Below are 14,639 nucleotides of genomic sequence, written 5' to 3'. Positions count from 1 at the left end.
CCGGACTCGGCGATTCCATGAGTGGACTTGGCGAGTCCACGCTGTTTAATGAAACCCTAATTTCCCGGGTTTGGTACCTATTTAAAGGCCCTTAGGGTCGTCATTTGCGGCTACCAAACCCCAGAGAGAGACCCTAAGAGATCTAGAGCATTTGTGAAGGAGGAGAGGCCACTTTTGATCATTTTGTTGGTGTGATTGCAAAAAGGAGCTGACCAAGGCAAGAGGAGGTTGAAGGAGGAGCGGATCTTGTGATTTCAGAGTTCAGAGACTTCATCTTGAGGTATTTATTTAGTCCTTTTTCGGTTTTGGTGTTGATTCTTAGAGTTAGGGTTTTCTAACCCCCTTTAGAAAATGGATATGTGGAGCAATTGGTCCCTTCTCGAGTTTATGCTTTGGATCTGGACTCAAAGAGATCCATAGACCTTACCCATGGAGCTTTATGGGTTATTTTGGTAGCCATGAACTTAGGAGTTGATTTTTGTGGCTAAATCACTAAGTAGGATCATCTAGATGTTATATGAGTGTCAAGGTCTGAACTTTACGTGATTATCATGATTGGGAAGGTCGGATCTATAGGTTTAAGGAACAGATCTGACCTCAGGAGGTCAATGGAGTGTTTACATGGCATGAACTCGGCGAGTCCAAAGATCAGACTCGGTGAGTAGGGTTAGGGTTTCCCGTAAATCACTCAGCGAGTAGACTCACTGAGTTGGGGGAATAATTCAGTGAGTCAGAGAGGGATTAGAGGATTGGAGTTCAAAACGAAAATCACCGAGTTGATCTTGAGACTTGGCGAGTTGAGTCGGGGTAGCCCCGCGATTCATGCCATGTGTGACTCGTCGAGCAAGGGAAGGGACTCGACATGTCAAGCGAGACTAGGAATTAATGGACACGTGTGGACTCACCGAGTTGACCAAGTGCACTCGATGAGTCGGGTCAAAGTTTGACCGTTGACTTTGGTTGACTTCTAGGGTTTGGTCAACAATGAGGGCCTTTGAGCCAAAGAAGGGGTAAAATGGTCTTTTACCCTTCTGAGGGTGCCTAGGGAGGGTTAAGTCTAGTTCTGAGAGTTATATTTATGAGAGTATTACTTTATGTGATTAGGTGGAGGCTAGATCGTATTTCTTCTGAGTTAGAGATTTACCGAGACATCTGAGGTGAGTCTTCTCACTATACTTTACCTTGAGTGGTAATTAGAGTTATGTGACAGAGTTATTGTATGTTATCTATGTGATATGTTGCACTGCATTATTTCTATGTGGTTTATATCATGTGTATATCAGAGTATATCAGAGTTAGAACCGGAAGGTTCACAGAGTTAGGACCAGAGGGTCCACAGAGTTAGGGCTCACGGGCCCACAGAGTTATAGCCTCGAGTGGCTAGTATATGTTATGTATGGTATTTTGTGGAACTCGCTAAGCTTTATGCTTAAAGTGTTATGTGTTATGTGTTTCAGGTACCAGTGATGATCGCGGGAAGGTGCCAGCATGATTCGTACACACGCATGGGTTTTTATGTATTTTGATCTTGGGAAATATTTTGTGAAACAAAATTATGATACAATGGGATTTTATTGATAAATGTGTTTAAAAATGTGAAAAATTTTGTTTTAAATTTTACGATGTTACAATTTGGTATCAGAGCCTTGGTTTGAGGGATTCAGATGCATCTTCGGGCGTATCTGAACTCAAACTGAGGATTTGAGGAAAAATTTGATAATAAAGTAAATTTTTAAAAAGAGTAAAAAGAGTTTTGAGACAAACAGAGCAAAGTCGTGTGTACGATCAGCCAGCGCCCGAACGGTGATTTCCCAAAATATCCTTACAATAAGTTTTAAAAGAAACGTTATGCTACGCTATATGATGAATTATATTATGCATGCTAGAGTAAGACTAGGTATTCTTATTAGGACAAGAGTGGCCTGATATATGATGCCTTAGTCTAGGGGTTTTGCTACTAGGGATGGTTGAGAGTGTTTAGATAGCAGCAAAGAGCTTATGAGAGATCTGCTAGTGAGTAGCACATGATTAGAGAGAATAGCGTACTTAGGATTTGGGACTCTAGGAGGAGGAATTAGTGTGAATGCTGAGTCGGTGTGGTCGGTAGTATTGGGCCTGTACTACCGAAGGCACCGAGTCAGTGCGCAACCCAAGTAAGAATCCTTAGGGTACCAAAGATCAAGTAGGGTTGGGATATAAAGTGTGTGTACATCCGAGCAAATTACTGATATCTTATGTTGTATTTCAGAGAGGCATCATGGTAGGGACACGTCACAGACCAGGGACCAGTGGAGGGGGGGTGAGCGACGAGGAGCTCCGCCAGATGATTCATGATGAGGTGGCTGTTGCCATCCACGATGAGATTCCAGAGATGTTCGGGTCTATCAAGACCACCCTGATAGAGACATTCGACGAGAGATACACTGCTCTTTCTAATGCTGTTGTTGCTGCGGCCACTGCAGTTGTAGCTGCGGCTAGACCGCAGGGTGGTGATGCGTTGCTATTCCGGGAGTTCAGCAACACAAAACCACTGGAGTTTGATGGGACCCAGGACCCGATTGCAGCGATGAGGTGGATATCAGACATAGAGGGATGTTTGTTTACTTGCTCATCTCCTGAGAATTTGAGGGTCCGGTTCGTGCTGAACAAGCTTCGCTTGGGAGCGAAGGATTGGTGGAAGTTTGCGACGGCACATTATTCTCCTGCTGAGCTTGCTGCAGTGACTTGGGAGAGGTTCACTGCTATGTTCCAAGATTAGTACATTCCCCAGGTGGAGAGGGAGCGTTTGGCCCAAGAGTTTTTAACCCTCAAGCAGGGTACTGATTCTGTCACAGTGATTACGAGGAAGTTCCATGAGCGGGCGATGTTTTGCCCAGAGCATGTGTCCTTCGACCAGGCACGTATGAACCACTATCTGAGCATTTTGAGGAGGGATATACGGGAGTTTATGGCGAACTCGACATACTAGACATTTGCTGAGCTTCAGGAAAATGCTCGGAAGAGGGAGATCGAGCTGGAGACCTAGGTTAGGGAGGAGGCTGAGTCTCAGGCGAGGGATCGGCGACCGGCACAGTCTCAGCCGGCAGCCAAGCGGGCCAAGCCCGTTGATTCGCGATCTGGGGGTCAGAAGGGCCGCACTTGTGGCAAGTGCGGCAAGAGCCACGAGGGGGTGTGCAGAGCGGGGTCTTGCTAAAAATGTTGCAAGGAGGGGCATATGGCCAAGGATTTCCCCAAAGGGTTTGCAGTATGCTTTCACTGCAACTAGACCGGATACCACAAGGCAGAGTGTCCACAGTTACAAGGGACTACCTAGGGAGCACCTCAGGGATCTGCCCCTGCTGCTATCAGAGCTACTGAGAGCCGGCCAGTGAAGGCCGAGGTACCGAATGCGTGAGGAAGAGCCTTCCAGTTAACTGCGGAGGAGGTCCGCGCAGCGCCCGATGTCGTGGCTGGTATGTATTCTGATATATATTTACTTTTATACTGAGATATTGTGCTTATATTATGATATGCGTAGGTACTTTTCTTGTTAATTTTGTACCTGCTTTGGTGTTATTTGACTCGGGTGCGAGTCGGTCTTTTGTATCTTTGGCTTTTAGTCAACACATCAGTATTAGTCAAGAGGCATTGAGTCGAACTCTGAGAGTTTCCATAGATGAAGAGAGAGCGGTGTATGCCACTGAGGTGATCCGAGGGTGTGTACTCGAGATTTTCGGCGTTGAGTTTCCAATTGATCTAGTTCGTATTGCGATGGGAGATGTCTGTGTCATCGTGGGCATGGACTGGTTGAGCAAGTTTGGAGTAGTTATCTACTGCGAGAGACAGCTGGTGACCATACGAGACCCTAGTGGGGGATTGCTTACCGTGTACGACGAAGGTATGCGTTCTAGGTCGTCATTTTGTTTAGCTGCTAGAGTGATGCAAAGTCTACAGCAGGGCTGTAAGGGGTTTGTAGAATATGTGATGAATACGAGGGTTGATTCAGAGAGACCGAGGTCAGTAGATGAGGTTCCGACAGTGCGTGAGTTCTCGGATGTATTTCTGGAAGAGTTACCGGGTGTGCCTCCCGAGAGGCAGGTTCAGTTCAGCATCGATTTGGTTCCGAGAGTTGCGCATATCGCCAAGGCACCTTATCGCCTTGCACCTCCAGAGATGCAGGAGCTATCCTCGCAGCTTCAGGAGCTGCTGGGGAAGGGGTTTATTCGGCCGAGCAGCTCATCATGGGGAGTGCCTATCCTTTTTGTTAAGAAAAAGGATGGCTCACACTAGATGTGCATTGATTACAGGGAATCAAACAAGCTGATGGTCAAGAACCGTTACCCGTTGCCGAGGATCGACTATTTGTTCGATCAGTTACAGGGAGCATCTTGGTTCTCCAAGATCGATTTGAGGTCGGGATATCATCAGGTGAGGGTGCGAGATGAGGACATCTAGAAGACATCGTTCAGGACTCGTTACGGGCATTACGAGTTCGTGGTGATGCCTTTCGGGCTCACCAATTCGTCGGCAGTGTTCATGGATCTCATGAACAGAGTATGTAGGCCAATGTTGGATCGCTCGGTGATCGTGTTCATTGACGACATATTGTTGTATTCAAGATCCAGAGAACAACATGAGGAACATCTGAGAGAGATCCTCGGAGTTTTGAGATCGGAGAGGCTTTACGCCAAATTCTCCAAGTGTGATTTTTGGTTACGAGAGGTCCAGTTCCTAGGGCATCTCGTTAACCAGAATTGGATATTGGTCGATCCGGCCAAGATTGAGGCGGTGATGAGTTGGGAGGTGCCGAGGTCACCTATAGAGATCAGGAGTTTCCTAGTGCTCACACCTCACAATCATCGCTTAGCATTCTAAGTTTAAGTCTAGAAATAAATCCATATTCCTAGTTCGCTTAAACTTGGCTCTGATACCAACTGTGACATCCCCATTTTTACAGCCAGAAAAGACTGATTTTGTTTATGCTTTATAAAAATCAGAGTATCTCTATTAATAAAAATAGTGCGGCATTTGTTCCCAGAAAAACATGATAATCGCGTTATCAAAGCATTTCTAAAGAAATATATTTTTATTCACTTTTAAAACATTTGGGATGTCATCGTCAATACATAAACATAAGCATAAACAGAACTTACATTTATTTAAACTAGTGATCTACATCTCTTTTAAATCTCTAAGTGTAATGTGACTTCATATCAACACCTGTGATATAAATAAATTGAGTGGGTCAGGTTGGGAAACCTGGTGAGTACATAGGGTTTTCAACCCACAATAATATAATTATTATGTTTAAACAATCAAACAATCAACCGAATTACCCATCCCCATTATCTTCTTTATTCTTAAGGATCTACCCTAAGAATCAGCTATTTCTCATTCATTCATTCCTAAGGATCATCCTAAGGAAACGTCATGAAGTCCATTGTTGCCAATGACACATTGGTCAAGCGCAGCTGCTAATCTTGTCACTTACGCGCAGCTGCCAGAATTGGGACATTTTCTATGAGGCGCTTCTGCCGGTATTGACCTTTAAACGCTACTGTCATGGTCATAAGGATCCCTATTAGGCGCAGCTGCCGATATTGTCCTTAGAGCGCAGCTGCTAGGACGTTTACCGTAGATCTGAAACATCTACGGGTTGTGGCGCAGCTGCCAGTGCTCATCTATAGGGTACTAGGTCCACTGCTGCCAATGTATACCTATAGGGCACTAGGTCCATGCTACTAATATTCCTCTATTTTCGCTTTTATCCCTCATCATTCATCTACCCATGTTTTACCCAACATATTTTGTAGATATAAAATACTTTATACAGTTTACATCATTTAAAACATGTATAAAAATATTTCACCAACATAGACAACAGGTATTCAGAAAATATGCACACATATCACGTAATTTATAATAAAATACTTCATATCTATGTGTAAGATGAAAGGGACCATGCACTCACTTGAAAGGTGGTGACTTAGTACTCGAACAGCGCTTCGATACTCTCAAAACAATTTACTTCGATAAAACCTAGTACCAATACCACTAGGGTTTAGTCTAACGATAACCGCGACAAATTAATAGTCTGACTATTATTATTATTATATAAAAGTTAAATAACAGTCAATATAACTCATAATAATAGCCCGAATAATTATTTTAAGGACCTAATAACATTCCTATAATTATTTGAAAGCTATATTAAAAGTTACGTAAGCGTAGCACACTTGCAGCGAATTTTATCGAAAATCGGAACTTTATTTGGAGCAGCGTTTCAAAACCGAAAGACCCTTTTTCTCGGGACTGCAGGAGCCTTGGGGCTTCCCTCAGGAGCTAAGGGGTTTATCTAGGGCTTAGGGGGCTCAAAATAGGCTAGAGAGAGAATGAGTTTTGGTGCAAGAAAAATGGCTGCCCTCGCTGCCTTTTTATAGGTGCGCGCCCTCGGTCGTACGCTGGGCGTACAGCAACACTACGCGGGGCGTAGTTCGGATAAGGGTGCCACCTCGGACCAGCTGTCTCGCATTCGTCGGAAGGATAAGGCCGGAGGGTACGCTGGGCTTACCGAACTCGGATGTGGGGCGTAAGCGAGGACCACGTGTTGTAAATCCGAAGCGAAGCGTGATCAGCAAGCGACGGCCCTGATTGAGCCACGTCATCACCCTCGCAACAGATTTCGCAAATTCACTTTCCGACTTCTAAAAATCACAACTTTCGCATACAAGCTCCGTTTTCGATGTTCTTTATATCCACGCGAAGGTGGGAACGTACTCTACAACTTTCGTTTAGACTCCGTCGGCTAATTTTGACTCGATTTTAAATTTTATATTATTAACAGGCCGGGACAGGATTGGTCCGTTAAATCCTCATAACTTCTTCATCCGATGTCCGTTTTCACCCATATTTTTCTCGTTATGCTACTCTTAACGAGATCTTCGATTCTTGTTTAGTTCGTGTTGGCTAAAAACCACTCGATCTAATATTCGAATTTCGGGTTGTACACTGCTAACTCAAAACTTCGAAAAATCATAACTTCTTCATACGAAGTCAGATTTAGGCGTTCTTTTTACCGATGTTCTTAGTTTAACATATTCTACAACTTTTGTTTAGAGTGCTAAGGCTAAATCTCATTCTATCTTAAATTCACTATTTACGCTTCCCGGTGCCGTCCCCGGTTCCGTCGCGAAACTTCGACGGGTCATAACTTCTTCGTTATAACTCGGATTTCGGCGTTCTTTATATGCATGGAAACCTTGTGACATATTCTACAACTGGTTAAGATTATTTATTCTAAATAATCGTTTGTCGAAAAGTCGTTTTCGACCCCTATTGCCTCTAAATTGACTAGCCCGGATCTACGGGTGTTACAATACCAGACCTTCTGGTCACACATATGTACCCTTCCAGGTACAACATAGTGAGAAAACTCACCTCGTATGATGTCTAGTGTCTCACGTGCTCGATATCTCTGAATCTCGCAACAACGACCTAGCCTCGCCTAATCACATCAATTAATTATTCCAAATCATTAACGACTCTCAAGGCTATACTATATTCCTTTCTAAAATTCCAAAGAAGGGTAAATGACCATTTTACCCCTTCCTGACTCAAAAGTCCACATGTTGACTATAACCCTAAAAGTCAACAAAAGTCAACAGCAAGCAGTACGCGGGGCGTACCAGCTCCTGTACGCGAGGCGTACCCTTGCACTCCAGAAACGGGGAATGCGACCCCCCTATGCGGCGCGTGCTGAGATTACGCCCAGCATAATGCCCAATTTCTTTATCCAACACATTCAGGTCTTAATCGCTTAAGACTTGCATCCAAACTTCAGATCTGACTCCTCTAATATGACTTAATCCATAAAGTTGAAACCTTTAAGCCTTTCCATGGCTGTAAAGGTCACTTTGTGCTTAAAACACCTTTCCTCTTTCCATAATGAGACTATAACTCATGCATGACACAAGATCCACGTCCAAGACTAGATTTTTATGACTCCTCAACATATTATACACTAGAAAAGGTCAGATCTAAGCTTGTGAAGACTCTTTAGACATAAAGTCTCCAACTTTGAACCAAAAACCCTAAAAATGGTCCAAAAAAGCAAAACTTATGAAGAACAAGGAAAGCTTTGAGCTTTTTACCTCAGAAAGGATCTCCAACCACTATAGAACTCGGATCTACACTTGTTCTTCAACTTCTAGCTCCAATAATGGCTCATTCTTCACATTGAAAAGATAATTTCAAGCTTAAAAACACACACACAAGCTAAAGCAAGAATCTCAGCTCTCTAAGGACTCACTCAAGGGGATATGGTGGCTAGGGCAAAGGACTACATGATCCTTTTATAGTGCAAAATCTAGGAATTAGGGTTTTGCATCTGGGCTGGTTACGCCTGGCGTAACCTTGGGTACAACCCGCGTACAACATAAGCGTGCGAGCATGTGTGGCGTACACCCCAGTATGCCCAGCGTACTCACCAATCTACCTTTCAACTTTAAGGTTGCCAACTCTCCAAAATAGAAGGGTCATAAAACCCATGTACAAGTAGATGTCCATACTTATAGTAGTAAAGGTGGTTTTAAATTGACATAAAACCCATGTTAAATAATAAATCCCCGTAAACTATATGTTTCGTTAACTCCCTATGTGAGTTTTTATAACCATGCTATAACATAAAAGACCTGTGATGACGTTCTTCAGGCGTTAGAATGTTATGACATTTGTCACCCCTGACCTGTCGGCCGAGCTGTTGCAAGCAGCTTGGGTGCAGGATTGTCAATCACAATATAGATCTATACACAACTATCATGCTCTCCCTACAAGAGACTCTGGCTATAACTACAGGAATTTTACCAGTACTCTAAGAGTACAATGAAGTAGTGTCTCACAATTTTCATTAATGAGTTTACGTGTAAAGTGAATGAAAAATCATTTTTTTGTAGTGTAAATGTACCCTTATAAAATGTGATTGTAGTGATAATGTACCATAAACTATACATATTATAGTTTATCATATATATTTGTGGTGAATGAAAAAAACTTTCATGAATGTCTGTGTAACGCCCCATCTCTGGTATGTTGTTCCCGTGGCATTTATTTAGAAGTTTTATAGAGGGACTCGACGAGTCTATGGCCTGACTCGTCGAGTAGGGTCGAGATTTCGAGCACGTGTTAGTCGGCGACTCGGCGAGTCCATATTCGGGACTCGGCGAGTCTGCCTGCCAGGATGAAACCCTAAATCCCCGGGTTGTTCGCTATTTAAGCAATGTTATGTGCCCTAAACTCGCCTCCTTCACCCTGAGAGAGCTATGAGAAACCCTAATCCATTCCTTGATTGATTTAAGTGTTTGTGTGTGGATTCTTGAAGGCTTGAAGAAGAAGAAGGAGAAAGGAACAAGGAGAAGTGGTGTAGAGCAAAGATCTAAGGTCAAAATCAGAGTTCATTGAGGTATTTCTCGGAATCCCTCTGTGTTATGCTTAAAACTTCCATTAGATCATTTCTAAGGCTAGCTTGATGCTTTTTCCAACCTTATAGTTGTATGGATGCCTTAATAGGTCGAGATATCCATAGATCTGTTCATTTAGGAGTTGTAGAGCCCGGATCTATTGCCTTTTTGAAGTTGCTTTGCATAAGAACCTTAGATCTAGCCTTTATCATGCTTTTTGAGCCTTATAATCTTCATTGATGCTTTTGGACACGTAAAGATAGAATCTTTACGTGATAATCGGACTAAGGAAGCTCAGATCTATAAAGTGTATGCGGTGGTTTTGATCAGATTCGAGTTTTTAGGATCTGCATGCATGTGACTTGGCGAGTCCGGTCGCAAGTCCCCGATCTTTACCCTTTGAGTGATTCCGAGTGGAGGCCAGTGAGCTTCAGGGTGGACTCAGTGAGTTGAAGGGTAGACTCAGTTATGGTGGGACTCGACGAGTTGTTCATACAACTCGGTGAGTCCAAGGGCAATCTTCATAGATCGAAGAACAACTCGTCGAGTTGTTCATATGGCTCCGCGAGTCGGATGCAGATTGTCTGAGTTTTTGAATCGAGAGGGTACTCGTCGAGTCGATGCCATGCTCGACGAGTAGTCACGAGTAGGGTTGAGAAGTGAGATTAGGGACTCGACGAGTTAGCGGCCCAACTCGGCGAGTCAGGTCAACTGTCGGATGACTTTGACCAGGAGAGTTGACTTTGACCAGGGGGTATAAGAGTCATTTTACCCAATGCAGTGTTTAGTATCTGATTGTGTGTGTTATGGAATTGTAGCCGGGGAGATACCGGAGCAACAGTAGTTAGTTTCCAGAGCCGTGCACACAGCAGCCAGTTCATGAGGTGAGTTTCCTTCCAGTAAGAACGGGTCTAAGGCCACAATGCCGGCCTGTTCAGTTAGCCGTAGTTTCTGGACTTCGGTCCAATGCAGTAGTTAGTATGTTTGACGTCTCCGTGGCTCAGAAAGGATTTGTGTGCTTATGCTAGTTGATATGTTATGATATGTTGTGTTCAGTCAGTTAGCTTCGGACTTCGGTTCGATGTAGGGGACAAGGTCCCAGACAGTCTTCTTCGGACTCGATCCGATGTAGGGGACAAGGTCCCAGTCAGTCAGCTTCGGACTTTGGTTCGATGTAGGGGACAAGGTCCCAGCCAGTCAGCTTCGAACTTCGGTTCGATGTAGGGGACAAGGTCCCAGTCAGTCAGCTTCGGACTTCGGTTCGATGGAGGGGGCAAGGCCCCAATATATGCTTTATATGTTTATATGGTATGTGGTAGTTTGGGGGAGCTCACTAAGCTTCGTGCTTACAGTTTCAGTTTTGGTTTCAGGTACTTCCGCAAGCAAAGGGAAGAGCTCGGGTTGATGGCATCGCACACACCACAACTTTAGCTTTATCCTGGCAGTTGATTCAGTATCTTGATATGTTGGGATATAATTGTGATACAGTTATTCTCACAGTATTTTATTATGGTTTTTATTATGTGATACACAGTTTCGTGGTTTTTGATATAATAAAAGTCGAAATTTTTGGGTCGTTTCTAGTTGGTATCAGAGCCTTGGTTTGAGGGATTCGGATATGCCTCCGGCTGTATCTGAACTCAAACTAAGGGAAAGACAAAAAGATTTTCAAAAAGGGAAAATGTTTTCGAATGAATTTTTGAAAAGCACTTAGAGAGAAAAGAATTTTTAAAACAAGATAAGGGTGTGGTGCATGCGATCAGCCGAGCTCAAGTAAGTACTCCCAAATTACCCCTACAAGTTTTATTATTATGATTAATTGTTCCAGTTCCAGTAGAACAGCATGCTAGTATAGGACTAAGGATCTAGGAGGATGCCTTATGTGCCTGTTATATGTGTTTCAGCTCTATGAGAATTGCATGCTAGTATCGAGTAGACAGCAGTAGGATAGCCTGTTTAGGTCATGCCTGGTAGCGCGAGCTTAGCATTGTATGCTAGTTCAGTTTCTCGTTATGAGAGTAGAATTGCTTGGGTAGCTTCCGGTGTCCGAATGCTACTTGCTTCGTGCTTTGTAGAACTCTTGGTGATGAGAGTTAGCCGTTAGGTGAATACGTCACGTCACATGTGAGCAGTGTTGAATAATCTCAGAGTGTTGGATTTGGCCCTATTGCGCAGCTCTCGTTTGAGTCTAACCGTTGTAGGGACGAGCCTTTTACTCGAAGGATTATCCGAGCCTCATCACATGTGATGGTATTCAGGTGATGGCTAATTAGCATTACAAGGAGGCCTTCAGCAGCTGAGGACTGTTTTGAGTGGAGTCAAGGTTTCCCTAGGGCAAGCCTAGGATGAGAGTAGCAGAGATCAGCAGTAGTAGAAGTGACTTGGTGGAGTCAAGGCAGTTCTTGAGGAGAGTACGGATAGATGTGGAAGGTAGATCCGTACTCGAATCAAGGAAGGCCGAGACAAGACCAGGAAGCTAGTAGTAGTATCAATGATCCCTTGAGATGTTTCGGTTTTCTGATGTTGCTATGATCTGTTTCAGAATGGTGGTTTTGCATTCGAGGCCAGCAGCCGGCAGTGGAGGCGCCGGGGAGGGATCAGGATCAAGCTCGGGAGATGAGCACATGGATGAGCAGACCAGAGAGTTTCTTTCTTCAGAGATTATTCGTATCATTTTAGAGCAGACTCCTGTGATCTTCGGTTCGATCAAGGAGGGTATCCTAGAGCTGATGGATGAGAGGTTGGGCACCTTCTGTGCCGAGGTGGCGGCCATGATGGGGTCGCGCACACTTACGTTCAGGGAGTTCAGGGCATGTGGAGCTCCAGACTATCATGGGGCGCGGGACCCCATAGCGAGTACTAGATGGTTGGCGGATGTGGCCAATGCGTTCCGCTCGCGCAGGTGTCCCGAGGGGGCAAGGTTAGACTGGCATCCTGTCTTCTGAAGGACAGGGTACGGGATTGGTGGGAAGAGGTCGGACATACCATTGGAGATGATGCAGCGTTAGATGCCATGACCTAGGCTGATTTCTCTACCAGGTTCAGGACGGAGTTTGCACCGGTTATTGAGGTGCAGCAGTTAGCCCGAGAGTTCCAGGACCTCACCCAAACTACAGAGACCGTGGCGGAGATCATCGCCAAGTTCAGGGAGAGGGCTCTTCTTGTTCCTCAGTATGCAGCCGATGAGGAGATGAAGAAGGCCCGTTATCATGAGATGCTGCGGAGCGATATCCGCTAGTTTGTGAACCGGTCCAGCTGTAAAACGCTGGATGACATGATTGCTAGAGATCGAGAGAGGGAGATTGATCTAGAGATGGAGAAGAAGAGGAAACCGGAGACGGTTTCGGGTTCAGGAGGTTCGGGAAAAAAGCCCAAGGTTTCAGATCACAGATCCAGGTCTTAGCCGAGCCACGGTCGTTGTGGCAGGTGTGGGAAGATGCACGATGGGGTGTGCAAGGCAGGGAGTTCCGGCTGCTTCAAGTGCGGTCGGACTGGGCATTTGAGCAGGGATTGTACGGCTCCTGCTACTGCCGTTGCAGCATCAGATCTGATTTGCTTTCAGTGCAATCAGAGGGGACATAAAAATTCCCAGTGTCCGAGTTTAGCTGCAGTAGGGAAGGTGGTTGCACCTTCCCCTGCTACCTTGAGGATTACAGATGGCCGGCAGGGCCAAGCCGAGGCGCCAGTGGCGAAGAGTAGGGCATTTCAGATGACAGCAGAGGAGGCGCGAGCGACTCCTGATGTGGTGACGGGTATGTATCTTCCCTTCATCTTCATATTATTATTGTTTGATTATTGCTTATGATTATATGTTTTATATAGGGTCGTTCTCTGTGAACGGAATTTCTGCTATGATATTATTCGATTCGGGGGCTACCCGATCATTTGTATCGCTTGCGCTTAGCAAGAAATTTAGTGGAGCTCCATGGGAGCTGGATTGTCCTCTAGAGGTTGAGATAGCAGATGACAGGACCGTGAGGGTCACCAGGGTGCATCGAGGGTGTTCTCTTCAGTTGTTCGACGAGCAGTTTTCAGTAGACTTGGTTCCTATTCCCCTGCAAGGGAATAAGGTTATAGTGGGCATGGATTGGCTGAGCCCCAATGGGGCGGTGATTGATTGTGAGCAGCAGTTAGTGAGGGTTCGCACTCCCAGTGGGGGAGAGTTAGTGATTCAGGGCGAGAGGCCACAGCGCGGACCAACCTTTTGTTCCGCCGCGAGAGCGAGACGTTATTTCCAGCAGGGTTGCGTGGGTTATGTAGCTTATGTCTTGGATGCCCGGGAGAAGGGCAAGGCGGCAGTTGATGATGTTCTGATAGTGCAAGATTTTCCGGATGTTTTTCCCGAGGATTTGCTGGGAATACCTCCTAAGAGGCAGGTTGAGTTTAGGATCGACCTGATTCCTGGTGTGGCTCCGATAGCCAAGGCACCGTATCGTCTAGCTCCCCCTGAGATGCAGGAGTTGTCTACGCAGCTGCAGGAGCTGCTAGACAAGGGTTTCATTCGGCCGAGCAGTTCGCCTTGGGGAGCGCCGATCCTGTTTGTGAGGAAGAAGGATGGGTCGCATCGTATGTGTATAGATTACCATGAGTTGAATAAGGTAACGGTGAAGAACCGTTACCCACTTCCGAGGATAGATGATTTGTTTGATCAGCTTCAGGGAGCGTCTTGGTTCTCCAAGATTGATCTACGCTCCGGGTATCATCATATGCGGGTTAGAGGTGAGGATGTGTAGAAGACTGCCTTCAGGACCAGGTATGGTCATTATGAGTTTGTGGTGATGCCATTTGGGCTCACCAATGCCCCAACCACGTTCATGGATCTCATGAATCACGTGTGCAGGCCGATGCTGGATCGGTCAGTGATAGTATTCATAGATGATATCTTGGTGTATTCCAAGACGCAGGAGCAGCACGAAGAGCACCTGAGGGAGGTGCTGGAAGTTTTGAGGAGGGAGAGACTTTTCGCAAAGTTCTCCAAGTGTGAGTTCTGGTTGCGCGAGGTGCAGTTTCTTGGTCACCTCGTCAACCAGAAGGGTATTTTGGTGGATTCGGCCAAGATAGAGGTCGTGATGCAGTGGGAGGTCCCGAAGTATCCATCTGAGATTCGGAGCTTCCTAGGGTTGGCAGGGTATTATCGGAGGTTCATTCAGGATTTCTCCAAGATAGCAGTGCCGCTCACCCGACTGACCAAGAAGTCGGTGGTAT

This window comes from Lactuca saligna, chromosome 4 (genome assembly GCF_052625555.1).
Source record: "Lactuca saligna cultivar CGN05327 chromosome 4, ASM5262555v1, whole genome shotgun sequence".
Lineage (NCBI taxonomy): Eukaryota > Viridiplantae > Streptophyta > Magnoliopsida > Asterales > Asteraceae > Lactuca > Lactuca saligna.
The sequence above is the reverse complement of the archived record's forward strand: the minus strand, read 5'-3'. Positions refer to the sequence as shown.